The 17,975-nt window shown below is 39.1% G+C and overlaps 1 non-coding gene across 1 annotated transcript; it reads right to left on the bottom strand.

Annotated features, from left to right (window-relative positions):
* Window positions 1–16,226: 16,226 nt before the first annotated feature.
* Window positions 16,227–16,333, bottom strand: LOC116565622. The gene has a single exon (XR_004275542.1). It is a non-coding gene; the product is annotated as a U6 spliceosomal RNA (small nuclear RNA).
* Window positions 16,334–17,975: the final 1,642 nt, after the last annotated feature.

The raw sequence follows: 17,975 nt of genomic DNA, 5'->3' as shown, positions 1-17,975 counted from the left end.
GTCTACAGTCATAGTGCAGCAACTTACCCAGTGGTGGGATGGGTGCATTCGTGGTTAACAACCCCCGGACTGGGACGGACATCCGTGTTAGTGAAGTGGGGTGCCTACTTAAAACAGCAGAGTATGCTGAGTACAAGTCCCTTAGCAGCAGAGTTACAGGAAGTTTTAGGGCCTGTAGTCCTAATACAAGATAAGGCCATGGGGCCTGAGGCACCCCTAGACCCTGAGCGATCACCATTTAAAGAAGGGTACCCTCCCATTTCTGATAAGGCATGGTACACAGGTGGGTCCAGCCGGGGTGTTACTGTTGCCTGGACTGCTGTAGCAGTGCGGCCTGGCACTGACACCATATGGTTTGATAGTGAGTGTGAATAAAGCAGCCAATGGTCTGAACTTGGATAGCGGTGTGGATGGTGATTACTAGGAGGAATCACCTGTGGTACTTTGCACCAATAGCTGGGCAGCCTATCAAGCTTTAATACTGTGGTTGACTACTTGGAAGTTACAGAATTGGCCTGTAGGCCATTGGCCCATTTGGGGCCAAACCATGTGGCAAGACCTCTGGGAAGTAGGTCATTGGAAAGATGTAACTGTCTATCATGTGTTGGGTCATGCGCCTTTGTCTATCCCCAGTAATGATGAGGCAGGTGCCTTAGCCGAGGTCTGACGGTTAGAGTCGACACCTACACAAGATGTAGATTTGTGGCTACGTAGGAAAGTGAGACAGGCAAGAAGTAAACTGATGCAACGGGTCAGTAGGCTCTGGGGTCTGTCTTTGCCTTTGGAGGACATTTTGGAAGCCTGCCAGAAGTGACCGGCATGTGCTCAGGCATACCCCAGACAGAGACACCTGTCCAGTGTAACACAGCAAGTGACGGTAGGGCAGATGCTCTTAACCAGATGGCAAATAGATTACACTGGACCACTGTCAAAATCGCAGGGCTATGGATATGCACTGACGGCTGCAGACACAGCCACTGGCTTGTCGTTGGCCTCCCCTTGCAGGGTGGCTGCCCAGCAGCACAGCATTCGAGCACTGCAATGCTTATGTACCTTATATGGCCACCCCCTGGCTGTTGAAAGTGATAGGGGAACACATTTCACTGGACAACAGGTACAACAGTTGGCACAGCAGATGGACATATAATGGAGGTTTCATGTTTCTTTTCTTTTCTTTTTTTTTTTTTTTTTTTTTGAGACAGAGTCTTGCTTTGTCACCATGCTGGAGTGCAGTGGCAATCTCAGCTCACTGCAACCTCTGCCTACCAGGTTCAAGTGATTCTCCTGCCTCAGCCTCCCAAGTAACTGGGACTATAGGTGTGCACCACCATGCCCAGCTATTTTTTTTTTTTTTGTATTTTTAGTAGAGACGGGATTTCACCATGTTGGCCAGGATGGTCATGAACTCCTGACCTCAGGTGATCCGCCCACCTTGGCCTCTCAAAGTGTTTGGATTACAGGCGTGAGTCACTGCACCCGGCTGGGTTTCATGTTTCTTAAAACCCACAACCTGCTGGCATGATTGAGTGATATAATGGACTACTGAAGAATGGGTTATGGTTACATGTTGCTCCCCCTTCTTTGCATGGCTGGATCCAGGTTGAACCTGGTGCTTCAAGTTTTGAATGAGCAGCCACAGAAAGGCAGCCCAGCCCCAGTGGAGGTTTTATTACATTTGAATCCCACCCCGTCCAGCTATAGATACACACCAAGGATGACCTCCTCCGGCCAGGTATGCAGACAAACAGTAATCTAGTGTTTCCTGCCCCCAGTGCCTCTGAAGCAGGGGAACAGAAAACCTGGTGTTGACCATGGACCGTCCAAACCCTTCATTGCAGATTTTTGGTTATTGTAGCCCCTGAGAGGAGGGCCTGCAGTGTGACTTACATGTCACTCCTTGGGTATTTAATGTGCGGCCTCCGTGATTGACTGTTCCTAGGGGATTGGCTAGGGAAGGAACCCTCCTCTAGGGGCATATGTGCTGTCTGTGTGGCCTATTATGAGCTCTTCTGTGCCTTTGTCATGGGTACAAGACCCAAAAAGAACCATGGGGAGCTGAGAAGGTGTGGCATCATTGCCCAGGGTGAAAGCCATTGACAGCTGCATTGTTGTCCAGAGATAAAAAGCCTGTATTTTGCCTGAGGGATGTGATTAGCCCTTGTTAGTACACTGTGCCTGCTTTGTCATTCTGGCTGTAGGTTGGCAGATTTCAGCAGCATCGTGGATGGGGCCCTGCCTACTCTGAGGTGAGCAATGTCTCCAACCTTTGAATCTGCACCACCCTTCCAGCAGCATCTGCGGATGGCTTGCCCTGGCACATGCCTCCAGCTTATGTGCAGAAGTGGGCATGGGTAGAGACTTGGGGTCCCACGGACAAAAGGTAGGATGCAACACAGCAGGCTTTGGACAGGGAGCATCGCAGAACCCATGGCAAGCCTGCCTGCTGGCTGACTCATCGTGTCCATGATGGATGGGGTTGGCTAATGGGAGAATATGTAGTGCCCCCATTGCAGGTACCATGATATATAGAGCAGTACTGGGGTAAAGTCACTGTAGGATGGTTGCCTGCTGTGGTTTGTGCAAACATAACACATATCACCACACCAAAGATGTGTTGGAACAAGCGGACTTACCAAGGCTGGGCCCCATGGGTTCTGTGCCCCATGAGGGGTTATAGGTCTGTGGGGACACGGAATGGCCATCTCTGCCAGCCAATTGGACTGGACGCTGTACCTGGGAGTGGCCCAATATGCCTGCCACTGCGCATCCCACATTGCCCGGTTGCCCGCATAATGGGAGGCACTGCATTCCCGCTTTTTGCGCGTGAGGCTTGCCCCCTGGTGGTTTTATCCCTTAGCTATAACTGTCCCTGGAGCAGATGTCATTGTTGTGGACAAGCAGGTTGCAGCCTTTGCAGAGCATGCAGCTCGGGCCCTGATTTACACCTGAGTTGCTCTCCTTTTGTTCACTGATGAAGTTGACCAGGTCAGGAAGGTGGGGATGCAAAGCCAGATGACCTTAGACATAATTATAGCTGCCCAAGGCGGCATCTGTGCCCTTGTAGGGACACAGTGTTGTATATTTACCCCTGACGACCACTCAAATATAACAGCAGCTGTACAAGGGGGTGTCACAGGAGATTAAGGCAATTGAGCACCTCACTGGTGACCCCCTGCAGAGATGGTGGGCGTGTCTGAGCTCTGGCCTACATTGGGCTCTTATAATCATAGGTAACATAGCAGGAATATTAGTGGTAGGTTGTTGCTCTCTGTATCGTTTCTGTGGCCTATGGGTCCAGGGTGCTGCTGTATGTACACGGGTCCGCACTAAGTGGATCCCCTGGGCCTACAGGGTGGAGTGCAAAGAACATGGCACGGCTGTGCCGCAGGCAAGAAGGCATCGAGTAGCAGGCATTGGCTGAGGAAAACAGCCTTGATGATCCAGCGGGATTGGGGTGCAGGTGCACAGCCCATGCCTTAGCATAGCCATGTAATCATAGCCATAGACACAACATAGAGAAGCTCTCACCTGGCTCCCAGCCACTATTCTTTGTGTAGGGTATAAATGTAACACTGACCCTGTGAGGGGCTGCTGAATAAAACCACGTCTCATTTACCTGCCGTCTCTTGAGTGTCCTTTGAGCTCCCTGTCCCGTGTCCATCCACTCCCCTCAGCCCTCAGCTTGGGCTGGAACTTAACCCAGAAACTGACAATTTATTTTAAGAACTTTTTGTATCTTTAGGCTTATTTAAATAGTAATCATAGTTGCAATATTGCTATTTCACTTGGCATTAGGGGACTAGCATGCTTCCAATTGTTTTATAATCTTTAGAAACGTTGTTTTTATTGACTAGACATTTAACAAAATCCAGTAACACTATTTGACTAATGCAAAGATTCGAGGAATTGTTGTCTAGTTAGTAGATTATTCAGAACTCTTAATGTTTGAAATTCCCCTGCTTTTTACAATCTTCAGTGGTAGTTAAGACAAAGATTAATTTAAATCAGTAAAAGTTTCTTCTTATATATAGTCTACCTGATTCAACTTTTTTTTTTTTTGAGATAGAGTCTTTGTCACCCAGGATGGAGCGCAGTGGCATGATCCGGCTCACTGCAACTTCCGTCTCCCAGGTTCAAGCGATTCTCCTGCCTCAGCCTCCAGAGTAGTTGGAATTACAGGTGCATGCCACCGTGCCCAGCTAATTTTTGTGTTTTTAGTGGAGTCCACGTTTTGCTATATTGGCTAGGCTAATTTCGAACATTTGACCTCAGGTAATCCACCTGCCTCAGCCTCCCAAAATGCTGGGATTACAGGGTGGGCCACTACACCTGGCCAAATGTTTTTTTTTTTTTTTTTTTTTTTTTTTTTTTTTTTTAAAGGAAAGCGCAACAAATTTAGGAAACCATGCTTAAATTCTCACTCTTACTCATTGTAGAGTCTTCCCAGTTTACAGCTATAGCCAGAAGTCTTGAAGTAAATGGGAAGTACCTGAGAAAGCAACTTCCTTTATCTTCAGAGCCTGCAAAGTCAAGTCAGATACCAGGAAGCCATGGAGACAGAGGATGGAGAGAATATCCCACCCTCCTGAAGAGTGATATAGGGCTTGGGAAGAAAAAGAAGAAGCTGCTGGTCTCAATGTTTCTCAGAGGACGCTGACTTTTGGTGAGGCAACAGCCACACGTGTCTTGAATAATCTAAATGAGCTGAGCCTCAGGAGGCAAGGTAGCCACACGTGTCTTGAGTAACCTAAATGAGCCTCAGCAGGCAAGGTAGCCACATGTGTCTTGAATAATCTAAATAAGCTTCAGCAGGCAAGGTAGCCACATGTGTCTTGAATAATCTAAATAAGCTTCAGTAGGCAAGGTAGCCACAGGTGTCTTGAATAATCTAAATGGGCTGGGTTTCAGTAGGCAAAACGAGGAGCCTATAAAAGATCAGAGACACCAAGGAAGGAAGAAGCTTCCACACGTCAGCGGAAGTCGACAGGATAAAATATTCGGAAGACGTCAAAGAAATAGAAGCTTCTGTCAGGCTGGTAAGAAAACTGTCCTTAAAGGCTTCCAAGAAGACAATTTTTATTCAGTGTGAAAATAAAAAGTTCACATTAAGGGAGAAAATAAATTCAAAAATTAATAGAAGTAGTAGATATAGCCTACAAATGTGATACTGAGATACAAAATGAATTAGAGAAATAATATAGTAGCTACAGAGTGACAGCATCTGCAAATAGCCTTTTTAGACAAAGGCTGTATGTTTTCTATTGCTGCCATAACAAATTACCACAAACTTAGTGACTTCAAATAGGTCTGTATGTCAGAAGTCTAACATGGATTCCAATGGGCTAAACTTAAGGCGTAGGTAGGGCTGTATTCCTTTCTACAGGCTCTGGGAAGGATCAGTTTCCTTGCCTTTTCCAGTTTCTAGAGGCTGTTGGTATTTCCTTGCTTGTGGCTCCCCTTATCTTCAGAGCTAGCTAGCAAAAGCAAGTCAGGTCTCTTTAACGGGGTAAAAGCTCTGACCTTGCTTGTGTGGTCACATCTTCTCTGGGCCTCGGCTTCCAGCTCCTTCTGTCACTTTTAAGGACCCCTGTGTTTATGCTGGGCATACCCGGACTGCCTGGATGATCCAGGATAAACTTCCCACCTCAAGGTTCTTGATTTTATCCCATCTATAAAATTCCTTCTGGCGTCCGCATAAGGTTGTAGGTAGGTAACACTAACAGGTTGTAGGATTAATACGTGGACGCCATTATTCTGTCTGCAACATTACCTACAGCTGTGTGTAAACTGAGGCAGAAGAGTTTGGTAAAGACAAACACTGAATTGCTGAAAAGGGGAAATTTAAGTATAGCAAGTTTCTTCAGCAGTCAAGAAGGACAACTCGGGTCAGAAGCAGTAGGTCATCTTTTCTGCCAGTGGAGACAAGGGAGACAGAGACATAGACACTGAATTATCGAAACAGAAAGCAAAGGTACAGGTTGGAGCTCAGAATGTCCATCACTGAAGGTGCCAATGTAGGGTGAAGAGGCGTGGGGTGGGAGGCTCCAGGTGGCAGCAGTCTTCAATATCATTTTGGAGCTCGGAGAATTTTAAAAAGGATGCATAAGGGGATGACTAATAACACCCAGAATTCTGATAATAGTAGGATAAATGTGTAGTGGTTCAAATCTTCATGGTTCAAGATACTCCTTCAACAATGCTCAGCTCAAGCAGAAAATAGGAAAAGAGTACTCAGGAGAGACGGGGGCGGGGGATGAGAACTGATTTCAAGTGCTTTGATGAGTGGCCTAAGTACCTAAGAATATGCTGATAATTAGAGTATTGAAGTTTTACATACTGTTCTTTGTCAGATCCTCACACATTAGCAGTTAAGAAAATTTAGCAGTTCAATTAGAGGAATGCAGCTCTATCTTATAATTATAGTTTGCATATAAAGATCTATTAGCTTCAGCATTAAAAAAAACTATATATACACACACATATATCTGAATTTCTAAAAGGACTCAATAATTTGAGAATGTAAGAGCATTAACTTTGAATTCAGACATTGTCGTATTGGAATTCTGGCTATCACTAATTAGCTAGTCATGTAACTTAAAAAACTTGCAGCCTCATTTTCCTTATGTGTAACATAGAGATTATAATTAACTTACTGGGTATTTAGAATTAAAAGACATATAACATTACTCATAGTACTCGCCATATAGGAGATAGTTAATCTGCTATTTTATATTATTTTTATAGCAATATAAATGAAAAAAAGTCTCAATCTTTAATACATTTTAGATAAATCTACTTGACCAAAATGTTAACTAGTTCCAAGAACTGCTTTTTATTTTCATTTTTACATTTAATAAATGATACATTTGAGATATTTCCTTCGGGTTTCACAGTAAATTGGCAAAGTAATGATTTTACATTTGGTTCTTTTCTTAATGTCTAATGGCGGTAAAATAACTTCAAGATTATTTCAAATGCACTGAAAACATAAATAGCAAGTTTGCCAGCTGCAAAATTGATGCTGAAGGTACTTAAATGGCACATAAAATGTTGAATGTCCATAATCATAAGCAGATTCAGTGCTGCCACTTGGCTGAAAACAGGAGTTAATGTTGCAAAGTAAGTGGAACCGGAGTAGCAGCTCTACTTTCAAGTAGTTTGTTGGATTGCTGTGTGGGAGCGTTGAATAAGCACATATGTTATATGACTTCAATCAGGTGAAGGCTCTTCCTGCAACTTCCCTGTAACTCCAACTCACGTGAATTTTAAGAATCACAGACCTGCCTCTAGATGGCACTTTTACATTCTTGATATTAGTGGCTTGTTTTTTTAAATGAATGCACTTGTGGGTGACACAAAAACATGTCTACCATTTTCTCAAGTGCATCGACAGTTGATGGGGAAATACACCTATTTCAAATATATGCCAGATCTTGGGATTTCATTTAAAGTGAGTTTTTTCTCTCGAGGACAAAAATTTAGAATGAGAGAACTATTAAGTGTTAACACTTGCCATTCCACTTTTCATATAAAGTTTTGATTATCAGTCAACGAGAAACACATGAAACAAGAAAAACGATTCTCTTTTCTTTGGTTAGAAAACTTGTATCAGCATCTTCCTGTTTATACATCCTCAGTGGCACAGCGGAGTGCCAAACATCACCAAGCCTGCTACATCAAGACTTACCACCTTCCTTTCATTTAGTTAAATATTTGGATTATACATATGAGATGTTCTTTTATTTTATTATTGGTATCCATGCTGTGAAATTCATCTCTGCCTTTTCTCTGTTTCTGCTTTCAAATGCAACCAAGAGTTAAGATCATAACAGCATCTCATAATCCTAAAAGGCTGCTATCCAGTGAAAAATAATGAGTAGAAATCCCTTATACGGACAGCTTTTATCCCTTCCATCATTTCCTTTTATTTTTCTCCCTCAAGAACAGGTATGACTTAAAGTGGAGGAAACTTGTTAGTCTTGAAGCTGTATAGAAGGTGTTTGAGGCTGGGTGTGGTGGCTCATGCCTGTTGGGAGCCTGGGGCAGAAGGCTCCCTTGAGTTCAAACATTCAAGACCAGCCTTGCAAACATAGTGAGACCCTGTTTCTACAAAAAGTTAAAAAAATTTAGCCGGGTGCTGTGATGCATGCCCATGCTACTCAGGAAGCTGGGGTAGGAGGATTGCTTGAGCTGAAGAGGTTGAGGCTGCCGTGAGCCATGATTGCACTCTTGTGTTCTAGCCTGCGTGGTACAGTGAGATCCTGTCTCAAAGGAAAACCAAGGTGTCTGGGCCACTTTGCTTGCTTAACAAACTGCCGTCTCTTACATGGAAACCTCTTTACTTGCCCTCCTTTTCTCTGGGACCTATCACATCTCTCTGCCCCAGGGACAGGGTGAGACACTCAGTCTCTGTTCTCTATCCCTATCTTTAGCTTCTGTTCTTGTATTAGCTCTTGATCTATAACTTTCTCTAGTCTTTTCTTACCCTAAACAGCAACAAAAACAAGCCCTTCCTAAACCCCATCTTTCCCTTCCATAATGTTTGTTCTCCTTTCTAACAAAACCATTGTTTTTGAAAAATAAAATATACTTGCTGTCTTAAATCTTTCACTTTCCATTAATTTTCAGCTTTTGAGAAGGATAGGTACTAGAGAACCAAAAACCTTATTTTAAAGTACACATTTCCTTTACCATAATCTATTTTGACATTTCCTTTGGGAAAGGGGTACTTTAATTTTGAAAGATACCTCCCACCTGATTATCATATGAGAATCACTATCTTTGTCAATGCCTCACGGCTAACACAATCCTCTCAGTCCTTTCACTAAATGGCTCTTAATTGGCAAACTCTAATACTACTTTTCATGCTTATCTTAGTTCCCTGAGGCCTTTGAATTTATTGACTATGTTTTCTTTCTCTTTTCTTTCTTTCTTTTTTTTTTTTTTTTTTTGAGAGTCTTGCTATGTAGCCCAGGCTGGAGTGCAGTGGCAGGTTCTTGGCTCACTGGCTCACTGCAACCTCCACCTCCCAGGTTTAAGCGATTCTCCTGCCTCCGCCTCCAAAGCAGCTGGGATTACAGGTGCATGCCACCACGCCAGGCTAATTTTTGTGTTTTTAGTAAAAATGGGGTTTTACCATGTTGGCCAAGCTGGAACCATGATTTCTTTGCAATCTTTTTCCCTCTATTCCTTGTCCTGCAGTTCCTCCAGCCACTCGTTGTCTCTCTGTGCTGTCTTTGAAAGGTCTTGCTTAGACCTAAATTTTCATCAAATTTACATACTGATGAGTGTCATATACATCTCTGCAGGCCACATTTATTTCCTGGGTCTCTGACAACTGTCTGTATCTGCTTTCTGAAATTGGTGACTTGGAAATGCATCCATGTCCTGCTCAAATTTTAAATTCTTTAACTTAAATATGTAAATTACTTACCTGCCTGTCCTTTCTACTAATGTATTAACCCTATTGAAGCAGAAACCAGGTTATATTTTTTTCCTAATATTTTTATTACCTTACACTGTGCTGAGTGAAGAATCAAATATTAGAAACTAATATATTTTACAGTTCTTCTGTGAATCCTCTTGTCAATGTATGTAAGGTTTTTACGGAATGATCAAATTAACACCAGTTTTTAATAGAATGCTTAATAAGGAAGTAACATAAGAATGTTTTATGTGGTAAATGAGGAAAGAACAGTTCATTCTCTGAACATATTCATGAGTTAAAACTGTTAAAAATATTTTCCTGCTCTCCCAAAATATGAGAAATTACTTACTCCATAAGAAGAAATAGTATTAGCTTTTCCAGTTAAGTATTTATAAGCTTCCTAAGGAGGAAGGGAGGCAATTTGAATAGAAGCAATCCTCATCTGATAAAGGGGTCAGCAAATGTCAGCTGTGCTGTCAAGGCAAACATGGCCTGAGTCTTGTTTTCATGTGGCTAGCAAGCTAAGAATGGAGTTTACATTTTTAAAGAGTGGTTGAAGAAAGGAGGAGATGGAAAAGAAGAAAGATGAAAATGAACAGCATCAGGGATAGAATCTACAGGTGTTCTGTACAGCTAAATGTCTGTTCCCTGGCTCATGACTGAAAAAGTTTGCCAACCTCTGGTATAACAAATTATTTTCCTTAACACTGCAATGCTAAGGGAAAGAACAGATTCTTTGGGTTGGTTAAGATTAGCCATTCAAATTAGAGTTGCAATAAATTTATTTCATTTATAGCGCAAACCAAAATGATGAACTGGAGATGAACACATATCTATTTATCAGCCCCATAAAGTAGTTAAAGTTGTAACCTTTCCTATTAGATATATGGCATAACCAAGATATCTTAGTTTTTCTTATACCAAACAAAAGTCACAGAGGCATTATTTAATTGACGTTGGAAAAGTATTCAAGGCCCTCTGTTTTTTAATGGTGTCTGGAGGTATGCGATTTGTTGGATTAATTGAAAATATCTGGTAGTACCTGGTCAAGCAGACAAACAGAAAATTACTATAAAATTTATTTCAAATGTTTACCAGCCATTCAGTGAATCAATCAATTATTAATTTTGACTTTCATAGAATATGTTTGCTATAAATAAAAAGATTAGTTATTTTAACAAACTAGCGATTAGGATTGAGTCAAGATTCTCTTGATATCCTAAGGGATGCAGAGGCACACATAACTCAACTGATACCATGTTGTAGTGCTAAGTGCAGACTTCATCCACAGCTAGGTGGCCTGGGAGAGGATGCCGGGCAGATTTACTTTTAACAGCCTTCTCTGCTGCTAAAGTCATTTGGCACTCAGGGAATTTCTCAGTTACCCCCATGACTGCATTTTTGCTGTGCCCAGATTTATATTTTCCCTCTCTGTATTTGGGCTAATTGACGAAATACCAGTTGAAGTCTATGGCAAGAGAAGAGGCCAAGGAGGCAGGCTGTACCAGACTCAGTACCTTTGGCTTCTCCCCTTCCTTTTCTAGGCTTCCCCAACCCAATTTGTCTCTGTCATCATGGCTGTATGGACCCAGCAGTAACATTCTAGACTGAAGAGTTGCATCTGATGACAATGTACAGGGTTTTCAGAAAGAGGTGGGAGAGATACCCCATTCTTTATTTTCCCCTTCTGCTTGGGGACCATTCTATAGCTGACTTCTGGGTTTTGTGATTTGCTTGGGTTTAAATTTACACATGAAAATATACAACGGCTGACAAATTGCATGAACATAAATGTAAACTGTGCCCCCAAAACTAGCATTCACTTTTAGAATTATAAAAGGACACCAAAAATTGAAGTTTAAAACTGAATTAAAGATAGATGTAGAATTCAGGTTGGGAATAGTCAGGCAGGTTTGTTAAATCCACATCAAGTGTAAGTGCAGCTCACTGGATTTAAATAATGATGAATTGCTGTTCGATTGCTGAAAATTTATTAAATAGGAAGTACACAAAGATTAATTGTGGATTATGAAAAAGAAACAGAAATATCATTTGAGGGCATGATTATTTTATCAGGAGTGAAGGAAGAGTACATTTTGATTTTAAATATGATGTGTCAGCTGTATCAAATTTTAGAAGACAAATATCACCAACTTCTAGATTACAGGCAGAAATTTGTGGAATAGATTTATTTACCTAGATCAGAAATAAGCACTTAATCATGTTAAAAGATTATAGGATATTTAAAATAATACAACATCCCATCACAAACTGCATTGCAACTGGTTACCTGAGAACTCTTCGGAAAGGATTATTTATACTTAGTCAACCACATACAAAATAAAAGTTAAAATTTCTATTGAAATCAAATGTAGTCTGAGTGACGATAAGTTTGATCTTTTTACCTGGTAAAAATCTTTAGCACTTTGACTGTGAAATAAAGTAATATATAAAGCTTTAGCAAACAAGATTTCTTTCCAAGGTTGATAAGGTTACAAAAACCCAAAAAGGGCTTTGAAAATCACTGACTCAAGTAGAAAATTCATGAAAGCTGAGACCAGACCAAATTAAATAGGCCCAACTCAACTCAGCGCTATAAAAGATTTTCCAAAATACTCCTCAGGTGAAATACACAGGCAGCAACTTTGTTTGTATACAAAATCACTCAGGTGCCTTTGGAAGTCAGTTGCTGTGAAGTGCAAAGCAAAATCTCCCAATTCATACATATATTATTTAAAAAATATGGATAGGATGGCCAAGTGGGGCAGAGAGTAACAGAAAAAATCTACAATTACAGAAAATGAATGAGGCTCTTCAATTATTTTAATCGTAAGAGATTAATTTATGTCTGTAAATATTGATAGTCTCATTAATTTCCCTTATTGAAAATATGTATACATTATATAATACATTCCGTATCAGAATAATTGAAACTTATCTTCGCTACACTGAAGCTGTTTTTGGAAAAAAAAAATCTAAGAATTGGCAGAGAGATGGATTAATATAGAAAGGGCATTAGAGGAAATATTTATAATGAGGATCTCATTACATAGTCACCAAATCAGAGAACACTAGTCCTGAAAATGTTCCAAGAAAAGTTAGCTAGTCTCTATTCTCTGTCTTACAACAAACTTAGTTGACAAAACCACCCTATATTTCTTTTAAAGGCTAGCAGATAAAAAGATTTTCCAAGTTTACAATTCAGGGCTTAACAGACTTCTCTGTCAGCAGCTCCTTCCAGATATCTAACTTAAATCCCATAAGCTTTAATGTAAGCTCATTTGTTCCAGTTTGAACATAGAGAAAATAACTTTTTATAATGACTTTTAATAAAAAATGTAGTATAATTTCAAGGTAGAAAGAATGACAAGTAATAGGCACAAACTGGAACTATCTCCCTCTTAATCTATAGAAGTTTTTTGCTGTTCAATCTTTAATTCTTTTTGTAAAAGTACTACTAAATTATGGACCTCCACCATATTTTTTAAAAAGTCAGAACTTTAAAGGCTGCAATAAAGATTTTTGAGGATGGTAGCATCACGGAAAAGAGAATAAGTAAACATGTTTCGGCATAGTATGGATATCAAGATGATCTTCTTAAATGAATTATAAATGAGGCCATTTGAGAGTCACCGTGCTGGACTGTTAGCTAGTACCATCTTCCTTCCTTTTTTCCTTTCTCCATTTTTTTCCTGCTGAGACACTATCATTTTGTTCCAATTTCTAACTGTTTTCTGAACTAAGTCTTTAAGAGACAAAAAACGGAATTCAGTAGCATATTTATCACGCTATTTATCATTGCATGCATGAGATAATTTTAATTCTACTTGCATTAGTTGAATTTTATGGGATGAAAACTGACATTCAATCCTAAAGATTGCATTACTTTGCAGAAATTTAGTATTTGTTTATTTATTTAGTTATTTGTGCGAAGTTTCAAACAGCTTAATTTTATCTTTTGCATTTGAAAACTTAAGGTTATTAAAATATCAGGGATGGAATTTTAAACTGAAACCGAGAGATTTACAAGTCTTATCTTTTGAGACTGATTAGGTTGATTTCTTGTGATGTATGCTACAACTTTCCCGCAGTAAGTTAGAATTTGAGCTGTTATGACATTATATGTTAGAGAAGACTGGACATAAAGTTTTCCCAAGAGGATTATAATATTTATCTACACACTTGATTATTTCAATTCTTTTAGGATTCTTATATTGGTTTTTAAAAGAAAAATCAGTAATGTAAAAACTTCAGAGCCATTTGAGAAAATAAGTCTTCTACTGTGTTTTATGTTTAATGTGGTCTTCACACTTAGAAAAATAATATTCTATTTTATTCTTAGAATTCTGTTTTCAGTTTTGAAAAGAACTACAAATTAAAAATAAAGATAACTTGGTATCTATTTTGAAGGACCATGGGCTGAGGGGGTTTTAACATATATTTTCTTGTATTTGAGAGCATGCTAGATCAGTACCAATAAGCACCTGTCACTGAATTCTTGATAAGGAAGGGCAAATACTTAATGACTGCTCTGAAGTTATAGAAGGCAATATCTTTAAAGATTTGATATAAGGATGGGAAACACTGATATTTGTCTCCACAGAAATTTGTGCTACTAGGAAACTTAAAAAAAGCGTTCTTATTATAGAAGGAAATCATATTCATTATTGGATAATCACTCAACTATTTGTGGAGCCATTACTTGCCCCAGTCCTTAGGCCTCACTGCTGAGATTCACTCAAACATGACATGTGCTTTTCTCTTTCATTGTCACTCACCACAATCTGAGTCCTTTCCAACCTATGCCAATTAAGTCTTTTTAAGTCCACTGAGTCTATATACAATTGTGGACCCAGTTTGAATATTTTCCCAAAGAAGCTATTCTACTTTCTTATAAATCAAGGGTGTAGCTAGGTACTTTGAGGGGGAGGAGGTGGATTTATGGAACCCACTGTCTCAAAGTTCCATCTAGTGATTGCATCAAACTGTTTACCAATATTCAGTTTCACTTTACTTCACTCGTGTAGGAAGATGATAATCACATGTGACTTGACACAGCTAATAAAATATAAATGGAAAACATATATTTATCATTAAATTTATATTTATTCATTTATAGATGTATCGCTTCTAGGCTAGAAACATTTTAGAAGTGGCAAGTAGGAGTCCAAGCTTCTTCCCTCCTGGATTGACCTAGCTGTGGAACCAGATGGTTTAAAGACATTCAAGAAACACTAATAGGAGGATTTACAGATGTTCTGTGGCTGAATGCCTGGCACTATTTTTATTCCGGTCTTCATCCAACCTGCTAATTACCAGGATTGTTCCATTTTTTTTTCTGGTAGAGTAAGAGCATCCATCTGAGGTTTGAACTTACAAATACTGATTTTAGAATTTTTATTTTTCTTCATTTATGGTTTTAGCTTCTTACCTGTGTATTACCCTTAATAGTAAGTATTTTCAGTAGGTGAATTCGCCATAAACCTTAGGGGAACTGGTTTGAGCTCTTTGGCTTACATGGCAGGAAATATTTGATTCAGTTTCCTGACAAACTGGATGAGATTTCTCATATAATGAACATTCACACTGCCAATGAACGTTCACACTGCCGATGAACATGCCATATGTTTAGACACATGGTTTTACTTTTACGATCTTTAAAACTTAATTTATTTTATGTAGCCCATGGCTGAGATAATCTTTTATAGGTTTCTAACTACCAGCATTGGTGTCAGGTTTGAAAGTGCTCTGCTTTGGGCAAGAATGGAAGTATTATTTTACTCTAACGCATACATTCAGAGAAGCATATATATTATTAACAACAGGAAGCTTCTCGGTAAGTTCATTTTTTATTAGTACTGGCGGTGGTGTCAAATATCCTATAGTATAGATGTAAGGGAAGTGTTACCCACATATTGATTTAGAAAGGCAGTCCTATAGATTATATTATAGACGGCCATGCTGTACATCGTTGTTCTATGCCACTTTTAAAAGGCATATTGTAAGTTGAGTTTAAAAAAGATGATTTTACCCTATTTTAAGCTTGCTCATTTCTATATCAGAGTACCACTAGGACAAATAAATGAATGATAGAAGCTAGGAAAAATAATGATAAAAATAAATTAGAGGCTGGGTGTGGTGGCTCACTCCTGTAATCCCAACACTTTGGGAGGTCAAGGTGGGTGGATCAGCTGAGGTCGGAAGTTTGAGACCAACCTTACCAATATGGAGAAACCCCGTCTCTACTAAAAATGCAAAATTAGCGAGGTATGGTGGCGCATGCCTGCTATCCCAGCTAATTCGGGAACCTGAGATAGGAGAATCACTTAAAATTAGTATTCACCTCTATTGGTGACTACTTTTTTATTTTTTTGGAGACAAGTTCTCCCTCTGTTGCCCAGACTGCAATGCAGTGTTATGATCTTGTCTCACTGCAACCTTCACCTCCTGGGCTCAAGCAATTCTCCCACCTCATCTTCCCGAGTAGCTGGGACTAGAGACATGTGCCATCACGCCCAGCTAATTTTTGTATTTTTCGTAGAGATAGGGTGTCGTCATGTTGCCCAGACTGGACAATTTTTTTTTAAAAATAGAATGAATATAGAAATAAAGAAATGAAGCATTAAAATGTTTCATGTTTATAGTATTTTAAATTATAACATATTACACATTAGTTTTACTAAATTTTATGTAATACACATTTATAATCAACAGTAAGATAATTTTTAATACTTGGACAAAAAATTTTAAAGGTCATGGAATTTTTCCAATTATTTTTCTTTTAAATTTTTAAATGAATTTTTATATGGAATGCTTTATGAATTTACCTGTCATCCTTGCACAGAGGCCATGCTATTCTTCTCAGTATCCTTCCAATTTTAGTATATGTGCTGTCAAACGAAGCAAGCAGTGTTTTTCTTTTTTTGAAAACAGCTTTATTGAGGTCATTGATACACAATGGACTGCACATGTCTAACATGTACAGTTCTGACTTTCAACATAGGCAAGCACCTGTGATACCATAGTTCCAATCAAGGTAATAGACATATCCAGCATCTCCCAAAGTTTCTCTCTGACCCTTTGTTTGTATGTTTGGCCTTTCTTTAATAAGAACACTTAACTTGAGATCTACCCTCTTGACAAAATTTGTGGTGCACAATCCTGTATTGTTAACTATAGACATTATGTTGCAGAGCCGATCTTCAGAAGATATTTAGCACAACTGAAACTTCATACCTGTTGAACAACTTCCCATTTCCTTCACATCTCAGGCCCCGGAAATCACTATTATGGTCTAAGCTGCTATGATATTGACTATTACAGATACTTTGTGTAAGTGGAATAATGTAGTATTTATCCTTTGGTGGCTGGCTTATTTCACTTATAATAATGTCCTGGAGGTTCTTAACTGCCTTATTGGCTTAAAAATCATGTAAAACTCTACTTGGGCGTCTTGACAACGCCCAAGTTTCTTTTCCTTGAATGTCATATACACTGAAACAATTCTTAATCACAAAAGTTCAGGACAAGCATAAATCCCATTATCATGGTTTTTGGTCCTAAAGTGAAAGATATATAGAGAGACTACCGTTGTTAGCCAATGTGTTGGGGTTTCCTTCAAGATTTTAATGAGTATTTAATTTGACAAGGCCCATCACATGGCCAAAATATTTTAGCAAAGTTAGAGAAGCATCATGCAAAAAATAAAATTAAAATATGACCTTATAACATTTAATGGCTATTGCATGTATCAGAGTGCTACAAAAATTAACTGGAACAAATTATTTTTGGATAATAAGATTAGAGATTTTAAACGTGAAATTAAAACTAGAAGTTCAGAGTATGGAATTTTACATTTCTAATTATACTATGAAGATTTTTACTCTTTATAGTTTTACAAAATAAGATAAAGGAGTGTAGCATTTCATAAATTCAATACAAAATTCCAATGGATCCCATTAAAGTCCTTATTCTGATCTTAAAATGTTTGGCTGACTAAAGCATCCAAGTAAGACTCATTCTGTCCCTACAAGACTACAAAATACGTTTGCGGATCCTTGTTAATCATTTTTCATTTATTAACTCAACAGGCATGCTCTGATTGACCATACAAGGATATAGTTACTTCAAAAATATGTCCTCCAAAAGGGCAGCCTTCTGCTCCAAGCACAGTACAGAGGAATTGACTGGATATCCCCAACAAATGATACTGCTTGCTTAGTAATAGTCTGATCTTAAATATTCACGTTAATATTTATCCAAGGAGTAGGCAGGCTTTAGGGATAGCTTTTCTTCTCATTGCATTCTTTATCACTTCCTGGGCCTTTATCACATTGACCAGAGAATGAAATCTTTTTTTTTTTAAACCTTTGCCTCTGCCGCCAACACTTAGTTGAGGGTTGGCTGCAGTTATAGTTGCAGATTTAATTGCTTCTCCTGGAAGGTCGTACTTTAGGTATAATGCAATAGTTAAAGATGATAGAAGCCAGTCCTCCGATTTCCTATAAAATAGTTAAGTTTTCAAAGGAATAAAAAAAATAAGCTCTGT

Source organism: Sapajus apella, unplaced genomic scaffold (assembly GCF_009761245.1).
Source record: "Sapajus apella isolate SASKATOON/1434 unplaced genomic scaffold, GSC_monkey_1.0 scaffold40, whole genome shotgun sequence".
NCBI lineage: Eukaryota > Metazoa > Chordata > Mammalia > Primates > Cebidae > Sapajus > Sapajus apella.
The sequence above is the reverse complement of the archived record's forward strand: the minus strand, read 5'-3'. Positions and strand labels throughout refer to the sequence as shown.